Here is a 26,563-nt window from a genome sequence, read left to right on the forward strand (position 1 = left end):
ATCTCTTTCTACACATAGCTCAATTAAAGGCTCCCCATTTACATTTACCTTTGGCACCCCAAATTTACCTACTACTCCCTCCACAACATTTTTACCCACTTTAGCATTGAAATCCCCAACCACCATTACTCTCACACTTGGTTCAAAACTCCCCACGCATTTACTCAATATTTCCCAAAATCCCTCTCTCTCCTCTACACTTCTCTCTTCTCCAGGTGCATATACGCTTACTATAACCCACTTTTCACATCCAACCTTTATTTTACTCCACATAATCCTTGAATTAATACATTTATAGTCCCTCTTTTCCTGCCATATCTTATCCTTCAACATTATTGCTACTCCTTCTTTAGCTCTAACTATTTGAAACCCCTGACCTAATCCCATTTATTCCTCTCCACTGAAACTCTCCCACCCCTTTCAGCTTTGTTTCACTTAAAGCCAGGACATCCAGCTTCTTCTCATTCATAACATCCACAATCACCTCTTTCTTATCATTTGCACAACATCCACGCACATTCAGACTTTCCACTTTAACAATTTTCTTATTCTTTTTAGTAACCTTTACAGGAAAAGGGGTTACTAGCCCATTGTTACCGGCATTTTAGTTGACTTTTACAACACACATCTGTATAAAATGATAATAAGACCTATACTCGAATACCCTTGTGTCCCAATGTCATTAACAACAAAGACCAACATGCTACGGTTACAAAGGGTCCAGAATAGAGCTCTTCGCTTCATTACCAATACCAGGAGGAGAGACAGAGTTAAAATGGCAGATTTACACATACAACAAGATATTACTGCCATAAATGTACGCCTTGACACCCTAAAAAAGAAACAACTCTATACAATGCAAGAACTATACATGCCAGATAGAGAACATCCTATACAAGTGGTAAATACCACGGATTATATCATCAATACTCCTCCTCACAGGACTCAAAGAATGACTCTCCCACAGAGGGTCCGTCGTTTTATCCATAAAGATGATTACCATCGACCCATGATATTGAGCAACCTCCCTGATGAAGAAGATTGGGTAGCACCAGAACCCTTCTATGTATACTGAGAAAATCATCGCCCCCAACTAGGGAGACATCTTATATAACAATCTAATGTAAAAATTATGCTATTTATTATGGCTGGACACCACCTGTAAGAAGCCATTGTCACGTAATTCTATAAACTGGCCAGAAAATTATTGCCTTCATTGTCGCATAAATATCCGTTGTGCAACGTTGTGCAATCCCCCCCTCCCCAAAAAAAAAAAAAAAAAAAAAAGCAATTGCAACTTGTATAATTACTACCAATTCAGAGTCATGTACTTATATATCTGTTATATCTATGTGACTCTGATGGGTTAGTATTATACCCCTTAAAGAATATCTTATCATTTCACATATACTTTTTAAATTACACCAAAGTGGTTGGGCCACTTACCTTTTATATCCTACCTCTCTCCCCCCTCCCACCCTTTTCCAATATTTCTATCCTTACCCATCCTTCTCCCTTACCCATCTTACCAAAGCTCTGGTCATAAGAAGAACAACACGCATGACTTACGGAGGAAAGATTCTTATTCCACTTCCCCATGGATATAAAAGGAAAAGTAATAAGACCAAGAACTATTAAGATAAAATCAAAGAAAACTCAGATGAGTGTGTATAAATAAACGTGTACATGTATGTATAATTTGACCTAAGTGTAAATAGAAGTAGCAAGACATGCCTGTAATCTTGCATATTTATGAGACAGACAAAAGACACCAGCAATCCTACCATCATGTAAAACAATTATAGGCTTTCGTTTTACACTCACTTGGCAGGACGGTAGTACCTCCCTGGGTGGTTGCTGTCTACCAACCTACTATATATATGTATTATATATATATATATATATATATATATATATATATATATATATATATATATATATATATATATATATATATATATATAATATATATATATATATATATATATAAACAGTTTAGAAGCATGTACGTATAAAGATACACAACATATCCCTCAAAACTGCCAATATCATAAACCCCTCCTTTAAAGTGCAGGCATTGTGCTTCCCATTTCTACGACTCAAGTCCGGCTATGTAAAAATAACCGGTTTCTCTGAATCCCTTCACTAAATATTACCCTGCTCACACTCAAACAGCTCGTCAGGTCCCAAATACTATTCGTCTCCATTCACTCCTATCTAACACGCCCACGCACGCTTGCTGGAAGCCCAAGACCCTCGCCCACAAAACCTCCTTTACCCCCTCCCTCCAACCTTTTCGAGGACGACCCCTACCCCGCCTTCCTTTCCCTACAGATTTATACGCTCTCCATGTCATTCTACTTTGATCCATTCTCTAAATGACCAAACCACCTCAACAATCCTCTTCCGCCCTCTGACTAATACTTTTATTAACTCCACACTTCCTAATTTCCACACTCCGAATTTTTTGCATAATATTTACACCACACATTGCCCTTAGACAGGACATCTCCACTGCCTCCAACTGTCTCCTCGCTGCAGCATTTACCACCCAAGCTTCACACCCATATAAGAGTGTTGGTACCACTATACTTTCATGCATTCCCTTACTTGCCTCCATAGATAATGATTAACCTCATCCTTCATAAATCCATCCGCTGACAAGTCAACTCCCAAATATCTGAAAACATTCACTTCTTCCATACTCCTCTCCAATTTGATATCCAATTTTTCTTTATCAAAATCATTTGATACCCTCATAACCTTACTCTTTTCTATGTTCACTTTCCACTTTCTACCTTTACACACATTCCCAAACTCATCCACTAACCTTTGCAATATCTCTCTAAAATCTCCCATATGCACAGTATCCTCAGCAAAAAGTAACTTTGTCAATTCCCATTTTGAATTTGATTCCCCATAATTTAATCCCACCCCTCTCCCGAACACCCTAGTATTTACTTCTTTTACAACCCCATCTATAAATATATTAAATAACCATAGTGACATTACACACACACACACACACACACACACACACACACACACACACACACACACACACACACACACACACACACACACACATACACACACGACTGACGACACTGGAGGACAGAAGGGTCAGGGGAGACATGATAACGACATACAAGATACTGCGGGGAATAGACAAGGTGGACAGAGATAGGATGTTCCAGAGAGGGGACACAGGGACAAGGGGTCACAACTGGAAGCTGAAGACTCAGACGAGTCACAGGGACGTTAGGAAGTATTTCTTCAGTCATAGAGTTGTCAGCAAGTGGAATAGCCTAGCAAGTGAAGTAGTGGAGGCAGGAACCATACATAGTTTTAAGAAGAGGTATGACAAAGCTCAGGAAGCAGAGAGAGAGAGAGGAGCCAGTAGCGATCAGTGAAGAGGCGGGGCCAGGAGCTGAGTCTCGACCCCTGCAACCACAATTAGGTGAGTACACACACACACACACACGCACACACACACACACACACACACACACACACACACACACACACACACACACACACACACACACACACACACACACACACACACACACATATATATATATATATATATATATATATATATATATATATATATATATATATATATATATATATATATATATACATATATATATATATACATATATACATATATACAATATACACATATACATATATACAATGTGAGTAGTCACGAAAGCGCTTGGAATTTCACTACTCTTTCACAGTGGTTGTTTTGCATATTTTAAAATCACCTGTTTACTGTGATCTTATTGCATGTATTCATATATATATATATATATATATATATATATATATATATATCTATATATATATATATATATATATATATATATATATATATATATATATATATATATATATATATATATATATATATATATATATATATATATAGGGAGGTACCACCTGTAGAACTGTCATAGGGACCCTCATCCTCAGAGAAAAGAATAAACTTGCTTCAGGGAAAACTCAAGGTTTTCCCTGAAGCTGTTTGAGAATTTTCTCCTGCCACCCCCTATATTTCAAGTATGTTTTATTTAAAGACAAAAATACATTGGCCAAACATTCACAAAAATACAACAGAAAGCAAAACAACATAGGTAACTCAGAGCTACATCTCGAATACTTCGTCCAGCTCCCCTGCAGTGGGCCGCATGCCCAGAATGCTGCAGGCATTTCCTCTCTGGATCGCAACACTGAGTCTCTGAAAGAGAAAGCTGGTCGCCCTGTGGTCCTTGGTTTCTATGATGAGCTTTTCACCCAGCTCTTTGAGGAACTTTAGAGCACACTTGCCCCATGCTCCAAGGGTCAGAGACCCTTGGAGCATGGGGACAGTCATCCTCAGAGAAGACAAACGTACCTCATGGAAAACTGGAGGTTCTACCCTGAGTTGTTTGAATATTTTCTCCTGCCATCCCCCCATATTTTGTATTCTATATGAAATTTTATTAATAGACAGAATACATTTAACAGAAAACACAAATATGAATGCATTAGTACAATATATCAAAGATTATGAATCTCCTCCAGCTCCTCCGAAGCTGGATGCAAGCCAAGTATGCAGCAAGCATTTTCCCTCTGGATGGCCATGCTGAGGTGCTGGAATATGAAAGTGGCTGTCCTTGGGTCCCTGGTGGTGTCGATGAGTCTGGAACACAGTTCTTTAAGGAAACGTGTGGCATTTTTTTCCCATGATCCCACTGGGACAAATTGATACTTTTGGCTAATGTCCCTGTACTTGCTGATCTTGTACTCCTCCCTGTGATCAGCAGCTCCTCCCTGTCGCCCGACACTGTGATGGATGTAGGTGTTATCCAGTGTCGACATAGGTATAGTCCCATGCTAAGAGCTTGACATTCTTCCAAGGAAAGATGGTGATCCCGTCAGTTTGCTGGGTTGTGGGTATTGTTGGCTGCTAGTGATCGGGGCTCTCTCTTGGCTGGTCATCCAGCTGTAGCAAGGGTTCTTTTTATGATGTCGTTGACTTCATTGTGTCTTGCATGCCAGCAAGACGCAGAGCCACTGCAATACAGAGGGTCTTAGGGTCGAGGCGTGTTCCCGTTGCCAAAATGGGAACTGTTTGGAAGAAGTCCCCGGAGTGAGGTGCACTCACAGCTTGGAGATGGGCAGTCTCTCTGTCTGATGTTACAGCCCTAAGCATGTTGGCAAGCACCTTTTCAGAGAAGGGGCCATCCCACCTTGACTGTTTGTAGGCCAGTGCTGCACTAGGTTTTGGTGCTGGAGCAGCAAGAGTCTCCCATTCAGTGATGGCACTGGCATAGCTAGGGTCCTGTATTCCTGCTGAGTCACTGAGGTTGTCTGGAAGAATTTGTTTTATTAACTCATTTGATGCTATGGAAGAGGATATTAAAGCTGGTAGGGCAATCTGGGAGGATTTGCATACTCCCAGCCCCCCAAGCCTGACTGGCAGTGAGGCTTGCAACCACTGTCCATTTTCGAGAGAAAGATTCAGTACACTCTCTAGCATGGTCTTAAGAAGAGAGTCATCTCAGGAAGTGGGTAAGTTTTGGGATTGATAGGCAGTTGGTGAGTAGATAGAAGGCATCATGTGTATCGATGTCTTTCATCCTGCCTTCCATCGTCCTGAGGTCTGAGATTATTTTTCTAGGATCAGATCGATGGCATTAGGCCCAAGAGGAGCACCAAGGAGAGTGCTGCTGGCTAGATCAATAGTTTGTGCTCCTGGTAAAACAGCACTAATATTCTGGATCATCTGTCGAATGGTAGAAACTATTTCACATTTGGTGGGGTTTAAACATAGGCTCAGGCTCTATCCCATGTCTTTAATTTTTCTGATGTCCTCTAGGAGAGATTCTGTAGTGCCAGCTAGGGTACCATCATCCAAAAACCAGATGTTGAGCTCACTGGAAATCGCTTCTGTGGCTTCCTTGATGACCAGACAAAACAGAAATGGGGCGAGAGGGTCCAACTGTTGCATACCCTCACACGATTCAATTTCATAGTCCCCAAACAATAGTTTAGAAGTCACTATAACATGATTCAGTGAAAGAATATAGGGAAGGGAAGTGTCTAGAAACTGCTTGGAGAGCAGCATCCCTTCTGACTAAGTTGAAAGCGTTAGGAAAGTCCAATTTGATCAAGGGTTTTTCATCAGACATGTTGTTGATGTATACTCGTGCTGCATGGGCGGCTGCTTCACAGCCTTGTTGAACACTAAAAACAGAGCTGAGTTGGTTTCAGCATTGAGGCAGCCTCTTGATTCACCATTCTTACTGCAGTCTTGGCGACTAGGCGCCGAAGGGTGTTGCCCACTGCAATGGGCCTGATTCCTCCATCCTTTTTCCGGAGGGCACACACTGAGGCACCAAAGAAAAGGAGTCTAATGGCCTCTGGGACACTGCCAGCCAGGCACGGGTTGGAAAATTTGGTGAGCTCAGACAGCAGCCTCTCTGAAGTGTTTTAAGTATTGTGGCCTGAAACCGGCGAAACCTCCTACTGATCCCTGTGGAAATGACATAGCAGCTTTATACACATTAGCATCTTGTAAGGTTAAATGATCTTCGCCTGCTGCAATGTCAGGGAGGTTAATGTTGGTACTGGGAGCCCTGGGTAGATGTTTGTCCTTCAGGGCTTGTGCCGTACTAACGTCCTTAGGAGTGATGGTATCCTCAGTGGTTATAAGCCTCAGTGCCCCAATAATATTTTTCTATTTTTTTTTTTTTTTTTTTTTTTGGCTAATTTGGCCTCTGATTTTTGAGGCGCCAGGTGTCCTGTTGTTGGCATTTGCTCGGCGGGTGTTTGTCGCCCTAGGGCAGTGGTTCCCAAACTGGGGGTAAATTACCCCCTGGGGGTAATTTAACCATTTTTGGGGGGTAATGGAGGGGTGACAGAAAAAACGTTATGAATTCTGAAAATCAAGAAAACAATGCGGTACCCGGTATGAGGATTATTGTTAACTTTGTCTTAGTATATAAAGTTGTAAAGTAAACCTATTATAAGTAAGTAATAAAGTTAAACCAAATAACAATAAACATCAAAAACTAATATACAGTATTAGAAAAGAAGAAATATATAGCTAAGTGTGTGGAAACCCAAAAGTATTTTGACAAGTATGCTTCAGGACAAAAGTCACTCAGTAGCCCAGATCGACCTGTCCAGTACGCATCACTCACTTCCTGAGGCTGCCTCTATTTCACACTGTCAGTTTATCTGTGAGCATCAGCCGAGGTAGACATAAGCTGGTATGTATGTGTACTGCCCTGTGCAGTATATAGTTAGTATTTACCCACTGTTACTGTGAATTTGTAGCTATTATTAATTTTATATATAATATATGTGTGGTTCTTACGTTTTCAATGGTTTTGCTAGGATTAGCAGAGTATGCGAGGCTGTATACGTTCACGTTTAGCCATATATATCAATAATAACAACATTTTGTGAAAGGGGTAACATGCTTTATGTGGCATGTTAAATTGGGTAACAAGCTGAAAAAGTTTGGGAACCACTGCCCTAGGGGAAACACGGACGAGGTTGCCATCTCTAGGGAATGCATTTATTGCCCTAATAACATACGTTGCTAGTGACTTGTCCCTCCCTAGTGGGACAGCCAAACAGGCATTGCCAAATAGCAGTAGGTTGTGCCAGTATCCGTTGTTGCAGGAGCATCGTTGACTTTCTTTAGGAGGTCAGGAGATCAGGGAATTTGCTAGCAGCTTGAGGGCGAGCTGCTTTGGGGATGTGTCTCGAGCGGCCTGGTGGATGTTAATTTGATTGCAGATTTTAGGTCCTCTGTAGACGTGAAGTCAGGGTAGCTATCAGCTCTGTCTGCTAGGAGGGGCTGTTGGTTGTTCCCATTTGGAGCTCTTCTGGAGCGTAGACATCCATTGTGTGCACGGATATTGCCAGTAGAGGGATTGAGTGCATATTCCCTGTGGCACACCTGGCAGATGCCTCGTGGACCTATATATATATATATATATATATATATATATATATATATATATATATATATATATATATATATATATATATATATATATATATATATATATACAAACACTGATCTCTGGCTGAAGGAGACTCGAACCTACGAACCTTGGAACAAGGTACGCAGTGCTATATCATTCTCACCACACTGTATGGTCCAGTGTGGTGAGAACGGTATAGCACTGCGTACCTTGTTCCAAGGTTCGTAGGTTCGAGTCTACTTCAGCTAGAGATCAGTGTGTGTGTATATTTCGCCTGTTCTTGCGAATTCCTTACATATATATATATATATATATATATATAAATATATATATATATATATATATATATATATATATATATATATATATATATATATATATATATATATATATATAAAGTGAATACAGGAAAGAGTAAAGTTATGAGGATAACAAAAAGATTAGGTGATGAAAGATTGGATATCAGATTGGAGGGAGAGAGTATGGAGGAGGTGAATGTATTCAGATATTTGGGAGTGGACGTGTCAGCGGATGGGTCTTTGAAAGATGAGGTGAATCATAGAATTCATGAGGGGAAAAGGGTGAGCGGTGCACTTAGGAGTCTGTGGAGACAAAAAACTTTGTCCTTGGAGGCAAAGAGGGGAATGTATGAGAGTATAGTTTTACCAACACTCTTATATGGGTGTGAAGCATGGGTGATGAATGTTGCAGCGAGGAGAAGGCTGGAGACAGTGGAGATGTCATGTCTGAGGGCAATGTGTGGTGTGAATATAATGCAGAGAATTCGTATTTTGGAAGTTAGGAGGAGGTGCGGGATTACCAAAACTGTTGTCCAGAGGGCTGAGGAAGGGTTGTTGAGGTGGTTCGGACATGTAAAGAGAATGGAGCGAAACAGAATGACTTCAAGAGTGTATCAGTCTGTAGTGGAAGGAAGGCGGGGTCGGGTCGGCCTAGGAAATATTGGAGGGAGGGGGTAAAGGAGGTTTTGTGTGCGAGGGGCTTGGACTTCCAGCGGGCATGCGTGAGCGTGTTTGATAGGAGTGAATGGAGACAAATGGTTTTTAATACTTGACGTGCTGTTGGAGTGTGAGCAAAGTAACATTTATGAAGGGGTTCAGGGAAACCGGCAGGCCGGACTTGAGTCCTGGAGATGGGAAGTACAGTGCCTGCACTCTGAAGGAGGGGTGTTAATGTTGCAGTTTAAAAACTGTAGTGTAAAGCACCCTTCTGGCAAGACAGTGATAGAGTGAGTGATGGTGAAAGCTTTTCTTTTTCGGGCCACCCTGCCTTGGTGGGAATCGGCCAGTGTGATAATAAAATAAAATAAAATAATATATAAGTATATATATATATATATATATATATATATATATATATATATATATATATATATATATATATATATATATATATATATATAGATATATGTCGTGCAGAATACGTAAAACTGGTCAATTAGCAAGAACTCATTTAAAATTAAGTCCTTTCTGAAATTTTCTCTTATACGTTTAAAGATATATTTTTTTCATTAATGTTAATGGAAAAATTTTTAATTTTGCACCAAAAGAATCTTAGAAAACTTACCTAACCTTATTATAACAAGAACAATTTATTTTAGCCTAAGCCAACTAAATATATTTTAGATTTTTTACAATAATTTAATACTAAACAAACACAGTGAAATATATTTTTTTCGTTAGGTTCAGAATGATTTTGGCGAAATTATTGCATACAAAAATTTTCACTTCTCCTATATATATATATATATATATATATATATATATATATATATATATATATATATATATATATATATATATATATATATATATATAATGGGGTCCACCTCTGGTGTAAATTGTGGGACCCATAGCCTCGGAAAAGTGGATAAAAAGGCTTCAAGGAAGAATATCTGGATTTCTTCCTGAAGCCCTTTGAATATTCCACTTCCCCTACCACCCCATATTTTCATTCTTTTTTACCAATAGGTATATTTTATTACATAATATGGTACAAAAAGGTTTAAGAGATACATTGTTAATATAAAGATGGAATATACAGTACATGAGATGTAAGAGATAAATGTCTAGTACATATTGTTACGTGTTTGTCACTGATTATAATGCGAAAATCTCATCCAGCTCTTCAGAACTGGGGCGCGTGCCCAAAATACAGCAGGCATTACCCCTCTGAACAGCAGCGCTGAGTCGCTGGAACAGAAAACTAGCTGCCCTGAGATCCCTAGTTATCCTGATGAGTCTTTTGCCTAGCTCCTTAAGGAACTTAGATGCATTCTTTCTCTATGAGCCAAGGATCTCTGAGCCTATGGGAACAAACATATAATGATGGGCAAGTTCTCCATATTTTCTAGACTTTTGAGACTCCCTGAAGCTGACGGCTGCCCCTCCTTCTTCCCTGGTGTATTGGAGATAGGTATCAGCCAAGGTAGATGCACATGTGTACTCCCACACCACCTTCTTACCTTCTGTCCAGGCTTGAAGTGTGATACCATCTGGACGTTTCTGGCTGCCATCAGATCTGCATAGTTGAGGTGGCTCCCTTACTGCTGGGCATCCGGCTGTTGTGAGGCTCCTCTTGATAATGCTATTAACCTCCTCATGTCTTGCAATCTTTCCCTCGGATTTACGTCACACAAGACCATGGTACCCGAATCGGTCTGCTGCTTCACTGCCACAAATACACCTGTGTTCGGCGAGAATAGGGGCGGCAAGTCGAAGGGCAACACCATTGCAGATAGTCTGTGGGTCGAGCCATGTGCCAAGGCTGGAGTTGGGAACAGCCAACAGAAAGTCCCCTGCATGAGGAGCTCTCACTGCCAGGAAGCAGGCTCTATCCTTTCTGACACACTCTGAAGCATTGTTGAGGTTATTTTCTCCACTATAGGGCCATTCCAGTGCGACTGTTTGTAGTTGTTGGGCGGAGCAGGTCTTGTTGCAGAGACCGTTAGACTATCCCAGATCATGGCTCCGTCAATGAACTTTTGGTCCTGGACTCCAGTCTTGTCCCAAAGATGTTCAGGGAGAATTGCTGCTACAAGCCCTCTGTATGCAATGCTTGAGGACAGAAAAGCAGGTAGTGCAATATGTGATGACTTGCGGACACGAATGCCTTCTAGTCTGATTGGAAGTGTAGCTTGGTTCCACTGCGCACCTTCTAGAGTAAGGTTAAGTACTTTCGTAAAAATCTGCCTCAGGATACTGTCATATTCGTGCAGTATAGGGTTATCATATGAAGGTGCACGTCTTAGGAAATATGTCAACCTGGGCAGACTCAAGCACTTTGTGAGAAGGTACAAGGCATCGTGGGTGTCAAGATTGCCTATTCGTTGTTCCATTCTCCTCAGTTCTTCCAGATTCTTCCTGAGGATTGTGTCAATGGCATCGTTTCCCAGAAGTGCTCCAAGAAAGACACTGTTTGTAGAGGCAATGACTGATGCTCCTGGTAGTTTGGATCTCGCTGCATTTATCACTTGTTGACTGACTGAAATGATTTCACATTTGGATGGATTCAGGATGAGACCCATTTTCTGTCCCCGTCTCATCACTTGTGTAAGATCACCTAAGAGGGATATATATATATATATATATATATATATATATATATATATATATATATATATATATATATATATATATATATATATATATATATATATATATATATATATATATATATATATATATATGCAAAACAACCACTCTGAAAGAATAGAGAAATTCCAAGCGCTTTCGTGACTACTCACATTATCAAGTAACTATGGTTCCTTGATAATGTGAGTAGTCACGAAAGCGCTTGGAATTTCTCTATTCTTTCAGAGTGGTTGTTTTGCATATTCTGAAATCATCTGTTTACTGTGATCTTATTGCATATATATATATATATATATATATATATATATATATATATATATATATATATATATATATATATATATATATATATATATATATATATATATCAATATATATATATCAATAACAACTCTGCACTAACCAAGGAGTCGAACCCATGCTGTTATATATATATATATATATATATATATATATATATATATATATATATATATATATATATATATATATATATATATATATATATATATATATATATATATATATATATATATATATATATATATATATATATATATATATATATATATATATTCAAAATTATGTAGGGAGGTATCACCTCTATAGCTGGAATGGGGACCCTCATAAAAGTCATCGAAAGAGTGATTAGATGGCAACATTTGTGGAACATCACAATCTGCACATCCCAAACCAGCACGGTTTTAGAACTGGAAGATATACCTGTCCCAACTGCTAAATCTCTATGAAAGAATTACAGAGGCGTTTGAAGAAAACCGAAATGAAGATGTGATACACACATTTTGCAAAAGCGTTTAACGAACGCTGTCATGGGGTAATTGCCCCTCCAGAGAGGTTAATTGACGCTAGTGAGAGGGTTCTTCATCAAGGGAATTGGATCTGCTCCAGTTCCCTGAATTGAGCCTGACTACTTTCCATCCCCCTCACATGCGCTGTATAATCCTACGGGTTTAGCGCTCCCCCATGATTATAATAATATAATAATGGGGTAATTGCACAGAATAAGGGTCATAGGCATAACGGGAAAGGTAGGCAGATGGATTTTCAAGTTTCTTACATAAAACAAAGAGTAGTAGTAAACTGAGCAAAAGTCCAACATCAGAGATGTAAAAAGCTCACTACCTCGAAGGCACTGTCCTGGCACTTCTACTGTTTCTTATCCTCATAGTAAATGTAGATAAAAACACCCGCCACCGCTTTGTATGATTTGCAGACGACACTAAAATAAGCATGAAAGTCACCTCTGGAGAAAGCACTGAAAAATTACAGAAAGATATAAGAAAGGTTTTTCAATGGGCAGTAGATTACATGATATTCAATGGTGATAAGATCCACCTGTTTAGATATGGAAAGAATGAAGAACTCAAAAGAGAAATGTATACGAAACTCAAGAGGATCATCACATAGAACGAAAAAGCACAATAAGCTCATGTTACAGGGTTGATAATAATAACTCAAAACATGGGAAATAGTGCCAGTGGTGACACTTTTCAGTGTTGACTGCCCAGTTCAGGACAGGAGAGATATCAGAGCTAGAAACAAATAGAGATCTTTTACTGCCCCCATAGAGCCAAAAAAGCATTTAAATTACTGGGAACGCCTTGAAGTCTTAAATATGTACTCACTGGAGTGAAGGAGAGAGATTCATGGTAATATATACCTGGAAAGTACTCGAGGGCCTGGTACCAAATCTGCACACTGCCATAACAGCATACTGGAGCGAGAGATATGCGATTGGATCTATTTTTCCTTGATTCGAATCTGAATGTATTATTATTATAATCAATACTAAGCGCTAAATCCACAAGGAAAACCTGAATACAACTCATTAAGCCAAACGCTGTATGACCCCCTACGGGCTTAGCGTTCCTCTTCGTGAACATAATAAGATGTATAATAAATAATAATAATAATATGCTTGGCTCATCTTACGCAACCTGCTCAGCTAAATTTGTTACAAATTTAATGAAATCACTTTGCAGACTAATTAGATACTTTATTTAAAAAGCTTCACGGGCCTCACACTTTCCAGTATTGAACTACCTGTATTCCTGAGAAAAAACTGTCGCTGAGGGATGTATCGATACAGATTGTATATCTTTGTAACTCTTTCAACGGAAGTTCGAATCTCTTTTCATCTATGCTACTAGTGATCCACGAATACCGAGACTCGCAGGCATATAGTGAGAATTAAATCAGTTTAACTTTTAGTATTTGAGCTTGAGTATTAGCCATACTGGAACCATTGTGGTATCATTAGGCATCACAATTCATTCCTGACACAGTATGTCAAGATCAGAGAAGAAATCGATTATCAGTTTTTAAATGTCTAACCCTGTCAGACCGCATTAAATAAATTCTGGAAATATTTTAATTATAAAGAAAACGTTATGATGGCATGGATACATTCTTCAGCTGTTTGTTGTCTATGAGATTATTAAGGTGTTATAATTATGATTTAAATTATTTGATTATAACTTTCTTCTAAAATAATGTGCTGCTATCAGTTCATTATTGGAGTTTCTTACAAGCAGTGAACTTGAAGACAGGAACCAGTTTGCCTGGACTGCGGCTCTTTCTTTTTTCCTTTGGTATGTGACTGATATATTACGAATGTACTTGGAATTTCTCATTCATTGTGGAAAGTTTCATGGTCTCTTGCTGAACTGTAATGACAACCCGAATCCTAAAATTTATAACAATGTATTTTTTTTATTATTTATATTTTGTTACTTTATTAGTTAACACATAATTTTTTTTTTTAATTTGATGTCTCCTCCTCTGGGCTCTGACCCTTTATGAGAGGTGCTGTTGAAGGGCTCTTGATCCGAAGAATTTAAACTATTTTCTCTTAGACCGAATCTGATTGCCCCATTTCCTGATGGTATATGATCCCTACGAGTTTAGCACTCCCCCATAACTGCAATGATTCTGGGCCCCCAGAGCAGTCCAGGAATACAGTCGCTGTATTTTCATTCTCACGGTAGGCTTTGTTCCTTCCTTGTACGTCAGAAATTTGATAGCCGAATATTACGCTTGTATGCTACTCTCATACAACTGCAGGATACATTATCTTAGCACATGTCATACGTTTTTCTACCACATGTCCTGTATTATCGTGCCACGGATGCCCTGTAAAAAAATGTTATCGAATTACACATGTCCAGTAAGACATGCCTTAGTAATTTTGCTTCATGGCCTATTATCTTTCCACATATGTATGGCCCTAGTGGGTTTAGCGCTTATTTATGATTAAAATAATATCCTGCCACACATCTGCAATAAATGTTATCATACCACATGTCCTACATGTTATCCTGCTGGATATGTCTTGTGAGACGTGTTATTATGCTACACATGTCCTATAAGATATGCTATCCTTCCACACATGATCTTTAAGATATATTTTCCTGCCACGTGTCTTACAGGATATAATATCTTGTCACACATCCTGTAAGGTGTTAGTTACCCTGACACATGCTGTAAGACGTTACCCTGACACATGCTGTAAGACGTTATCCTGCCAAACACCTATAAGATACGTTATCCAGTTACACATGTCTTTTAAGACATGTTATCCTGTCACACATATCCTGTAAGACGTTATCACGCACAGATGTTCTGTAACACATGGTATCATGCTACAAACTGTACTCACCTAGTTGTGGTTGCAGGGGTCGATTCATAGCTCCTGGCCCCGCCTCTTCACTGGCCGCTACTGGGTCACTCTCCCTGCACCTTGAACTTTATCATACCTCTTCTTAAAGCTATGAATGGATCCTGCCTCCACTACATCGCTTCCCAAACTATTCCACTTCCTGACTACTCTATGACTGAAGAAATATTTCCTGACATCTCTGTGATTCATCTGAGTCTTCAACTTCCAACTGTGTCCCCTTGTTGCTGTGTCCCATCTCTAGAACATTCTGTCTTTGTCCACCTTGTCAATTCTTCTCAGTATTTTATATGTCGTTATCATGTCCCCCTTATCTCTCCTGTCCTCCAGTGTCGTCAGGTCGATTTCCTTTAGCCTCTCCTCGTAGGACATAACTCTTAGCTCTGGGACTAGTCTTGTTGCAAACCTTTGCACTTTCTCTAGTTTCTTTACGTGCTTGGCTAGGTGTGAGTTCCAAACTGGTGCCGCATACTCCAATATGGGCCTAACATACACAGTTTATAGGGTCCTGAACGATTCCTTGTTAAGATATCGGAATGCTATTCTTAGGTTTGCTAGGCACCCATATGCTGCAGCAGTTATTTGGTTGATGTGCGCCTCAGGAGATGTGTCTGGTGTTATACTCACCCCAAGATCTTTTTCCTTGAGTGAGGTTTGTAGTCTCTGGCCCCCTAGACTGTACTCCGTCTGCGGTCTTCTTTGCCCTTCCCCAATCTTCATGACTTTGCACTTGGTGGGGTTGAACTCCAGGAGCCATTTGCTGGACCAGGTCTGCAGCCCGTGCAGATCCCTTTGTAGTTCTGCCTGTTCCTCGTGCGATTGAATTCTTCTCATCAACTTCACATCATCTGTAAACAGGGATACCTCGGAGTCTATTCCTTCCGTTATGTCGTTCACAAATACCTGAAACAGCACTGGTCCTAGGACTGACCCCTGAGGAACCCCACTCGTCACAGGCGCCCACTCTGACACCTCGCCACGTACCATGACTCGCTGCTGTCTTCCTGACAGGTAATCCCTGATCCATTGTAGTGCCTTCCCTGTTATCTCAGCCTGGTCCTCCAGTTTTTGTACTAATCTCTTGTGTGGAACTATGTCAAACGCCTTCTTACAGTCCAAGAAAATGCAATCTACCCACCCCTTTCTCTCTTGTCTTACTGCTGTCGCCCTGTCATAGAATTCCAGTAGGTTTGTGACACAGGATTTCCCGTCCCTGAAACCATGTTTTGCTGTCGTTGATGAGTTCATTCCTTTCTAGGTGTTCCACCACTCTTCTTCTGATAATCTTCTCCATGACTTTGCACACTACACAAGTCAGTGACACTGGTCTGTAGTTTAGTGCTTCATTTCTGTCTCCTTTTTTAAAAATTGGGACTATCCTACCACTGATACTACCACTGTGGTAGTATCACACGTCTTACGAAACTTGTTAAAGCACATGTTATAATATGTTTGGACGTGCCCTGTAAGGCATGTTATCCTGCAATACATATTCTTCCCGACATGTCTTGTGTTATCACACCATATAAGATTCAATTCAATTCAAGTTTATTCTCTATAAGGGTTACAATGTGGGGTTTACAGGTTTTGGGTATTGTGTGGTTTACATGTTATAAAATACTAATTACAGAGGGGGCCCCTAGGACACCTAGCATGGCTAGGCATTTCGAGCAGACTTAGATTAATTCTTAACATTAAATCCTTACAGATTATGGTATTAAGGCTAAGTGACTACATCATAATTTGTGAGTTTAGCAATGTGAATACTTTTGTTTTGGCACAATACAAGGTGTCTATATTGGAGTATCATAGGCAAACTTATGACTAGTTAGGATTTATTATTTTAAGAACAAGATTAGTATTTCTGGGTTTATAGTCAGTGGGTGAGTAAGTGTAATTGTGAACCACCAGGTGGTTATCATGTAGTTAGTTGTCGGGGTGGATCAGGGAGATAAGATGTTTTTTAACTGTAGTTTTGAAAGTGATGAATGTGTCTGCAGTTCTAGAGTTTTCAGGTAGGGTGTTCCAGATTTTAGGTCCTTTGAAATACATTGAATTTTTGTAAAGGTTTAGTCGAACACGGGGAATGTCATAGAGATGTTTGTGTCTGGTGTTATGCCTGTGGATCCTGTCACAACTATCAAAAAAGCGTTTTAGGTCAAGATTAATATTGGAATTTAAGGTCCTGTAGATATAGATTGCACAGTAGTAAGTGTGGATGTTCTGAACAGGAAGTAAGTTGAGATCTATGAAGAGTGGGGGGGGGGGTGTTGCCAGGGATGGAATTTAGTGATTATTCTTACTGCGGATTTTTGTTGGGTTATTACTGGCTTTAGGTGTGTTGCTGCAGTTGAACCCCAAGCACAGATAGCATAGGTGAGGTGTGGATATATAAGTGAATGGTATAGTGTGAGGAGGGCAGTCCTGTAAGACATGTTATTCTTCAATACATGCCCTCTAAGAATTTATCCTGACTCATGTCTTATAAGATATCGTGCCATACATATCATGTAAGACCTGTTATCCTGGTTTACTATCCTGGTACAATGTTCACAAGCGGCATGTGTTCTGCGGTTGTCGTATTGACTAGTAGAGGTTATGCAGTTTAAATACAGCTTTAGCTAGGCGGTTACTGTAACGTAGCGTGTGATTGTGTGCTCAACGTTAAGTCCGATTCTTGGTGGAATTCCTAGAAAAAGTAAAAGGTATATTTGATTATAAGGAAATATAGATTGTCCTTATTGAAGTTATCCTGCGCTAGTGTCCTGCGCAGCTTGGCATCTGTGGGCTGCGGAGTTGTATCGCTCGATACCAGTTAGTACACTCCAAGATTTTGTGTAGGGTGGGCTAAGTGCGAGTATTCTCTCACTCAAACTGTCACGTCTGTGTGTTTTCACGAGGAACTACAGGTCATCTGAAGAATAAAGGTAAGTTACATTTATGGGTAGCCGTGTGCGGAGTGACTCCCGAGTGCTTGTGCCGTCGGCACCAAATAGATGGGAGAAACGTGGGGAGTTTGACAGGCGTGAGTCGGGAAGCCGGTCTTTGTTGTGATGGCAAGGTAGCTACTTAACATTAGTTTTCCCTCTATAGTAATATAATGTTAAATATCTTAATATGTCTGGTAGTGATGAGTGTGCTTGTACACTTTGTCTGGAAACTGGTAAAAAATTAAGACAAACTTTCTGGTTGTTTGGGACAGTTGGTGGGGTTGTGAAGGATGGTGGTGGATACACTACTCGGCAACTGGTTGTGGAAGGGGGCGGCGGGATAGCAACCGAGACACATTCCCAGTGGCATTTACATCACATCTAAGGAATTTTGTATAAACTTCTTACAAACTATCACCAGCGTGCGATCTGCAGATAGTGATTGTGTAGCGAACAGCTTCATTGTATTACATATAGCGTTGCAGTTACCTTTAGTATATATATATAAAAAAGCCACCTTCATCTGTTAGGCTGTGGTTTAGAGCTCTAAGCCTACATTTAACGATGTGTTATTTGTAGGAAACATGTTTTGTAATATACCTTGATAAATAACATTAGGAAGGAACTCTGCATTATGATGTAACGAATTAAAATTCAAGGGAGGTCAGCCATCACCACACCCAAGTACCTCAGATACTAAACTCAATACTAACAATGAATTTGCTGCCGGCTGCCCCGTAGGCCTCCTCCGCACCATCTAGTATGGATGACAGCAGCAGGATTTGTTCCCCATGGTCACTGAGCGGCGATTAGGTTAATAAGAGCTAGGGACCGTGGTTTTACGAAGGATCTACAGCATTTTCTTAATTCAAAACTGGAAATATTAATTAGTATTTTACAGTGAAGATGGTGGGCAGACAGCTGCAAGAAGCGACTTAAGGTTAATCGATAATAAAGAAAATACTTGATTCAGAGTGGAGCAGATCCCATTCTGCAGCCAGCGAGATTTGTCAGCAATGTAAACGCAGATATGTTGCGTATATAGATGTGGCCAAATTATTAAGCGTTGTAACTAAATGACTACCATTACACGTATGGAAACAAGTCAATGGATCCCAATGGAAATAAGTAGCTTTGACTTTTTTGGGGGTTATCCTAGGTAATTTAAACTGATATTTGTATTTGTGTACCTGTGCTTAAATAAGCCTTACTATACAGTCTGGTCAGATTGAATAATTTCTGGAACAATTTCTGCCATCATGAGGCCTGAATATAATAGTAATTTTAAAACTGGCATTTTATGAGTGATGATAAAGTGCAATTTCTGGAGATTATTTGCGATCAAGATTAATTACGATCACTGGCGAGTTTTTTTTCCTTGAGTATAAACTAAACATTTAACACTTAACCTATGATTAAATCTGGGGTATGACATTGTTTTTCCTTGATTTTTTATGAACTTTTTTTTTCGAAAGATAATGCTAGAAACTGAAATTACTCGCAGTATTAACGTTTAATATAATTATCGCTAAGTAACTTTTTGTTAATTATATATAATTTTGTTGAAATGCGAAAGGAATTAAACAGGAAAGGCTTGGGTGATAGTCCAGAGGAGAATCCCCAGGAAGACGAAACCTGTTTACCCTGAACAGCGAGGGAGTTGCATGTTAAATGACCTTGACTCTCACAGCCTAAGACCACAGTTCCCTTGTCCTGCTAGCATCCAAGAAGGGTGTCCTAATTTAAGGGCAGTCTGCCCTTGTTTTAGTACGTTAATTTTCTTATGCAATTCCCAACGTCATTTTCTTATTGTTTCTGTAAACTTGCAAACTATTTTTTTTTATTTCAAGTTACGGTAGTTCAAGTTAGATTGTGTTATACGAATCGATTAAAACGAATATACTCATAAATAAATTAGTTATTAAATATGGTCACAATACGTCGGGCAATGTGGTGTCAGCGCAGCACCAAATACTAGGGTGCTCTCACCTTCCTTAGACCTTTTCTGATAGTTTGTTAGATTTAAAGTCTGTTCACTTGGGTCAGAGTTGGAATTCCCCTCTTCGTTAACAAGAATACTTTAATTCCTAAACTGTATATACACAGATATGTTGATAAATTAGACACATGTGCAACTCTTGGGTATCTTTATCAATAAAGATACCCAAGAGTTGCACATGTGTCTAATTTATCAACATGTCGGTTCTCTGAACCATTCATCTACAAATACACAGATATACACATCTCTAAGTATGTACCCTCCTGAGTTTTTGTTTTGTTTTAGTTTTAAGTCCTATCGACAGCAAGTGGGTCATGAAAGTCGTAAATCACTGCTATAATAATAAAAAATAAATTTATCCAGTAAATGTGGATTAAACATGTGTATGTACACTTGAGAGATACCATCTCTCAGTGTATGCTTAAATAGACATCTACCCACCAGTGTACATAAATGCACCGAGAGACTTCTTTCTTTGTTCATGTACCGAGATGCCGTCCTAAGGGGTATATAAACTTAGATGCCCACTAAGACTCGCCTATATCAGTATATATTCTGAAGAGCCATCTGTTGGTGTATATACTGAGATACCCACCTGGGTGTATATACACAGATGGTAATGTCCTCCACAGAGACTCCACGGGGCATTTGATGAACTGGAACGAGGCACAACTCGTTCTCACCGAACCAGACCTCAGACGCCGACGGTGCCTAGAAGCCTCACTAATCGCCGTCACCGACACTATAGAACGCAACACTGGAAACTACAAAATTTCAAAAACATTGGCATGCATGATACTTAAGCAGCACCAACCCAACAACACAGGAGTCACATGATTTCATCGTCTACCCGTCCTCATCATAGGTAGAGGTTGTTTTGATAAGGACCTGCCTCGCATGGGCCAGTAGGCCTTCTACAGTGTTCCTCCATTCTTATGTTCTTATGACATTCCTCAGGTCACGTGCGTCACATCTCACTCTCCGCCTATATATATAATGTCTTTCTACCTCTGTATGTTAGAAGTGATCAAGGTCCCAGGACCGAAACGTTTTCTAATAAATATGTTATAGTGTTTGCTTACGTGTCTTTCTAAACCATATACACAGATACCCACCTCCGTTTATATACCCTTGTGCAGTGCGCAAAGCCGTAAATGCTGGCTCTGTCACTGGTTCATTGAATTGCTTCAAGGACTACGATGACGTCGTATATCTTATCCAAGCAGAGAACCTGCCGGCCCAGTCGAGCTTCTGTTGTGTGCCGGGCACTGCATGATACACTTCTTACATATGCTGTCCTTTCAAGGATGGAGGCGGCCTCGATTCTGATAAAGGGCTCTTGATTCAAGGAATGGGAACTACCCCTCGCCTTGCAATTGACGAGATGACCTTTGCGATTATACCGTTAATAGTAAACATAGTAATTTGGTAGATGTGGAAAAACTTACTGAACCACCGAAAAACAAAACGACCTCACACACAATCTATATATATATATATATATATATTTTTATATATATATATATATATATATATATATATATTTTTTTTTTTTTTTTATTATCACACCGGCCGATTCCCACCAAGGCAGGGTGGCCCGAAAAAGAAAAAATTTCACCATCATTCACTCCATCACTGTCTTGCCAGAAGGGTGCTTTACACTACAGTTTTTAAACTGCAACATTAACACCCCTCCTTCAGAGTGCAGGCACTGTACTTCCCATCTCCAGGACTCAAGTCCGGCCTGCCGGTTTCCCTGAATCCCTTCATAAATGTTACTTTGCTCACACTCCAACAGCACGTCAAGTATTAAAAACCATTTGTCTCCATTCACTCCTATCAAACACGCTCACGCATGCCTGCTGGAAGTCCAAGCCCCTCGCACACAAAACCTCCTTTACCCCCTCCCTCCAACCCTTCCTAGGCCGACCCCTACCCCGCCTTCCTTCCACTACAGACTGATACACTCTTGAAGTCATTCTGTTTCGCTCCATTCTCTCTACATGTCCGAACCACCTCAACAACCCTTCCTCAGCCCTCTGGACAACAGTTTTGGTAGTCCCGCACCTCCTCCTAACTTCCAAACTACGAATTCTCTGCATTATATTCACACCACACATTGCCCTCAGACATGACATCTCCACTGCCTCCAGCCTTCTCCTCGCTGCAACATTCATCACCCACGCTTCACACCCATATAAGAGCGTTGGTAAAACTATACTCTCATACATTCCCCTCTTTGCCTCCAAGGACAAAGTTCTTTGTCTCCACAGACTCCTAAGTGCACCACTCACTCTTTTTCCCTCATCAATTCTATGATTCACCTCATCTTTCATAGACCCATCCGCTGACACGTCCACTCCCAAATATCTGAATACGTTCACCTCCTCCATACTCTCTCCCTCCAATCTGATATTCAATCTTTCATCACCTAATCTTTTTGTTATCCTCATAACCTTACTCTTTCCTGTATTCACCTTTAATTTTCTTCTTTTGCACACCCTACCAAATTCATCCACCAATCTCTGCAACTTCTCTTCAGAATCTCCCAAGAGCACAGTGTCATCAGCAAAGAGCAGCTGTGACAACTCCCACTTTGTGTGTGATTCTTTATCTTTTAACTCCACGCCTCTTGCCAAGACCCTCGCATTTACTTCTCTTACAACCCCATCTATAAATATATTAAACAACCACGGTGACATCACACATCCTTGTCTAAGGCCTACTTTTACTGGGAAAAAATTTCCCTCTTTCCTACATACTCTAACTTGAGCCTCACTATCCTCGTAAAAACTCTTCACTGCTTTCAGTAACCTACCTCCTACACCATACACTTGCAACATCTGCCACATTGCCCCCCTATCCACCCTGTCATACGCCTTTTCCAAATCCATAAATGCCACAAAGACCTCTTTAGCCTTATCTAAATACTGTTCACTTATATGTTTCACTGTAAACACCTGGTCCACACACCCCCTACCTTTCCTAAAGCCTCCTTGTTCATCTGCTATCCTATTCTCCGTCTTACTCTTAATTCTTTCAATTATAACTCTACCAGACACTTTACCAGGTACACTCAACAGACTTATCCCCCTATAATTTTTGCACTCTCTTTTATCCCCTTTGCCTTTATACAAAGGAACTATGCATGCTCTCTGCCAATCCCTAGGTACCTTACCCTCTTCCATACATTTATTAAATAATTGCACCAACCACTCCAAAACTATATCCCCACCTGCTTTTAACATTTCTATCTTTATCCCATCAATCCCGGCTGCCTTACCCCCTTTCATTTTACCTACTGCCTCACGAACTTCCCCCACACTCACAACTGGCTCTTCCTCACTCCTACAAGATGTTATTCCTCCTTGCCCTATACACGAAATCACAGCTTCCCTATCTTCATCAACATTTAACAATTCCTCAAAATATTCCTTCCATCTTCCCAATACCTCTAACTCTCCATTTAATAACTCTCCTCTCCTATTTTTAACTGACAAATCAATTTGTTCTCTAGGCTTTCTTAACTTGTTAATCTCACTCCAAAACTTTTTCTTATTTTCAACAAAATTTGTTGATAACATCTCACCCACTCTCTCATTTGCTCTCTTTTTACATTGCTTCACCACTCTCTTAACCTCTCTCTTTTTCTCCATATACTCTTCCCTCCTTGCATCACTTCTACTTTGTAAAAACTTCTCATATGCTAACTTTTTCTCCCTTACTACTCTCTTTACATCATCATTCCACCAATCGCTCCTCTTCCCTCCTGCACCCACTTTCCTGTAACCACAAACTTCTGCTGAACACTCTAACACTACATTTTTAAACCTACCCCATACCTCTTCGACCCCATTGCCTATGCTCTCATTAGCCCATCTATCCTCCAATAGCTGTTTATATCTTACCCTAACTGCCTCCTCTTTTAGTTTATAAACCTTCACCTCTCTCTTCCCTGATGCTTCTATTCTCCTTGTATCCCATCTACCTTTTACTCTCAGTGTAGCTACAACTAGAAAGTGATCTGATATATCTGTGGCCCCTCTATAAACATGTACATCCTGAAGTCTACTCAACAGTCTTTTATCTACCAATACATAATCCAACAAACTACTGTCATTTCGCCCTACATCATATCGTGTATACTTATTTATCCTCTTTTTCTTAAAATATGTATTACCTATAACTAAACCCCTTTCTATACAAAGTTCAATCAAAGGGCTCCCATTATCATTTACACCTGGCACCCCAAACTTACCTACCACACCCTCTCTAAAAGTTTCTCCTACTTTAGCATTCAAGTCCCCTACCACAATTACTCTCTCACTTGGTTCAAAGGCTCCTATACATTCACTTAACATCTCCCAAAATCTCTCTCTCTCCTCTGCATTCCTCTCTTCTCCAGGTGCATACACGCTTATTATGACCCACTTCTCGCATCCAACCTTTACTTTAATCCACATAATTCTTGAATTTACACATTCATATTCTCTTTTCTCCTTCCATAACTGATCATTTAACATTACTGCTACTCCTTCCTTTGTTCTAACTCTCTCAGATACTCCAGATTTAATCCCATTTATTTCCCCCCACTGAAACTCTCCTACCCCCTTCAGCTTTGTTTGGCTTAGGGCCAGGACATCCAACTTCTTTTCATTCATAACATCAGCAATCATCTGTTTCTTGTCATCCGCACTACATCCACGCACATTTAAGCAACCCAGTTTTATAAAGTTTTTCTTCTTCTCTTTTTTAGTAATTGTATACAGGAGAAGGGGTTACTAGCCCATTGCTCCCGGCATTTTAGTCGCCTCATACGACACGCATGGCTTACGGAGGAAAGATTCTTTTCCACTTCCCCATGGACAATAGAAGAAATAAAAAAGAACAAGAGCTATTTAGAAAAAGGAGAAAAACCTAGATGTATGTATATATATATATGCATGTGCGTGTCTGTGAAGTGTGACCAAAGTGTAAGTAGGAGTAGCAAGATATCCCTGTTATCTTAGCGTGTTTATGAGACAGAAAAAGAAACCAGCAATCCTACCATCATGCAAAACAGTTACAGGTTTTTGTTTCACAGTCATCTGGCAGGACGGTAGTACTTCCCTGGGTGGTTGCTGTCTACCAACCTACTACCTTTATATATATACATATATATATATATTATATATATACATATATATATATATATATTATATATATATATATATATATATATATATATATATATATATATATATATATATATATATATATATATATATATATATATATATATATATATATATATATATATGCAAAACAACCACTCTGAAAGAATAGAGAAATTCCAAGCGCTTTCGTGACTACTCACATTATCAAGGAACTATGAAAGTAAATTATCCAAGGAAGGTATATAAGGGGGTCTGGCCAACACCTCACTATCAAATCCCACAACGGTTAAACACCTGACGCGCGCCGGCCCAACTGGACAGGTCCTTTGCACAACCACCAACAAACTATTCTACCCAAGAAAATTTTTAAAATTATTATTTGTCCAGTGTATTATTAAATTCTTCCCAAATTCTATTAATTATAAATGGATCTAATTTATATAAACCAAAGGAAATATTCATATTATTGTCAAAACTGCTTTTTATGAAACGAGATTCAATTATATTCCTGTCGACCATGGACTTGCTTGATACTACTTTCTCAACTTTTTGAAAATCAATTGGATGGTTAAAATCTCTTACATGAATAAATAGAGCATTGGAATCTTGTCCAGTTCTAATGCTATATTTATGTTGTTTTAATCTTAGTTCGAGATTTTTACCAGTTTGACCGTAATAAACTTTATCGCAAATTTTACAAGGAATCTTATAGACACATCCATCAGCATTTTGGGGGAATTCTTTATCAAAAGTTTTTTTTACTGGATCAAGATTTTTGAATACAGACTTTAATATTAAAAGTCTTAAGAAGAGAAGGCATATCAACCAAGTTTTCATGGTAAGGGAGAACCAACATATTTTTAGTTGAATAAGGCTGGTTGTCCCTTTTTGGATTGTAAAAAGTATTTCTAGCAACTTCAAAAGATTTATCAATTACATTTCTTGGGTATTTTAAATCATTACCTATTTCATAAATTTTGGATATTTCCTCATCTATGAACTCAGGACTACAAATTCGTAAAGCTCTCAAAAACATTGATGAGAAAACAGACAGTTTGACTCTATCTTGATGCGAAGAATAATAGTGGACATAGGAACAGTTATTTGTAGGTTTTCTGTAAATTTTAAATTTGAATTCATTATTACCCTTAATAATTAAAACATCTAGAAAAGGTA

The 26,563-nt window shown here is 39.4% G+C and overlaps 1 protein-coding gene across 1 annotated transcript in view; it reads left to right on the forward strand.

The window, feature by feature from the left end:
* Positions 1–18,072: 18,072 nt before the first annotated feature.
* Positions 18,073–26,563, forward strand: part of sn (fascin domain-containing protein singed) — a 218,270-nt gene continuing 209,779 nt past the window's right edge. Inside the window, exon 1 of the mRNA XM_070091363.1 lies at positions 18,073–18,229. The gene's annotated coding sequence lies outside the window, so the exon portion shown is untranslated. The remainder of the gene's footprint in view (positions 18,230–26,563) is intronic.

Source organism: Cherax quadricarinatus, chromosome 35 (assembly GCF_038502225.1).
Source record: "Cherax quadricarinatus isolate ZL_2023a chromosome 35, ASM3850222v1, whole genome shotgun sequence".
Lineage (NCBI taxonomy): Eukaryota > Metazoa > Arthropoda > Malacostraca > Decapoda > Parastacidae > Cherax > Cherax quadricarinatus.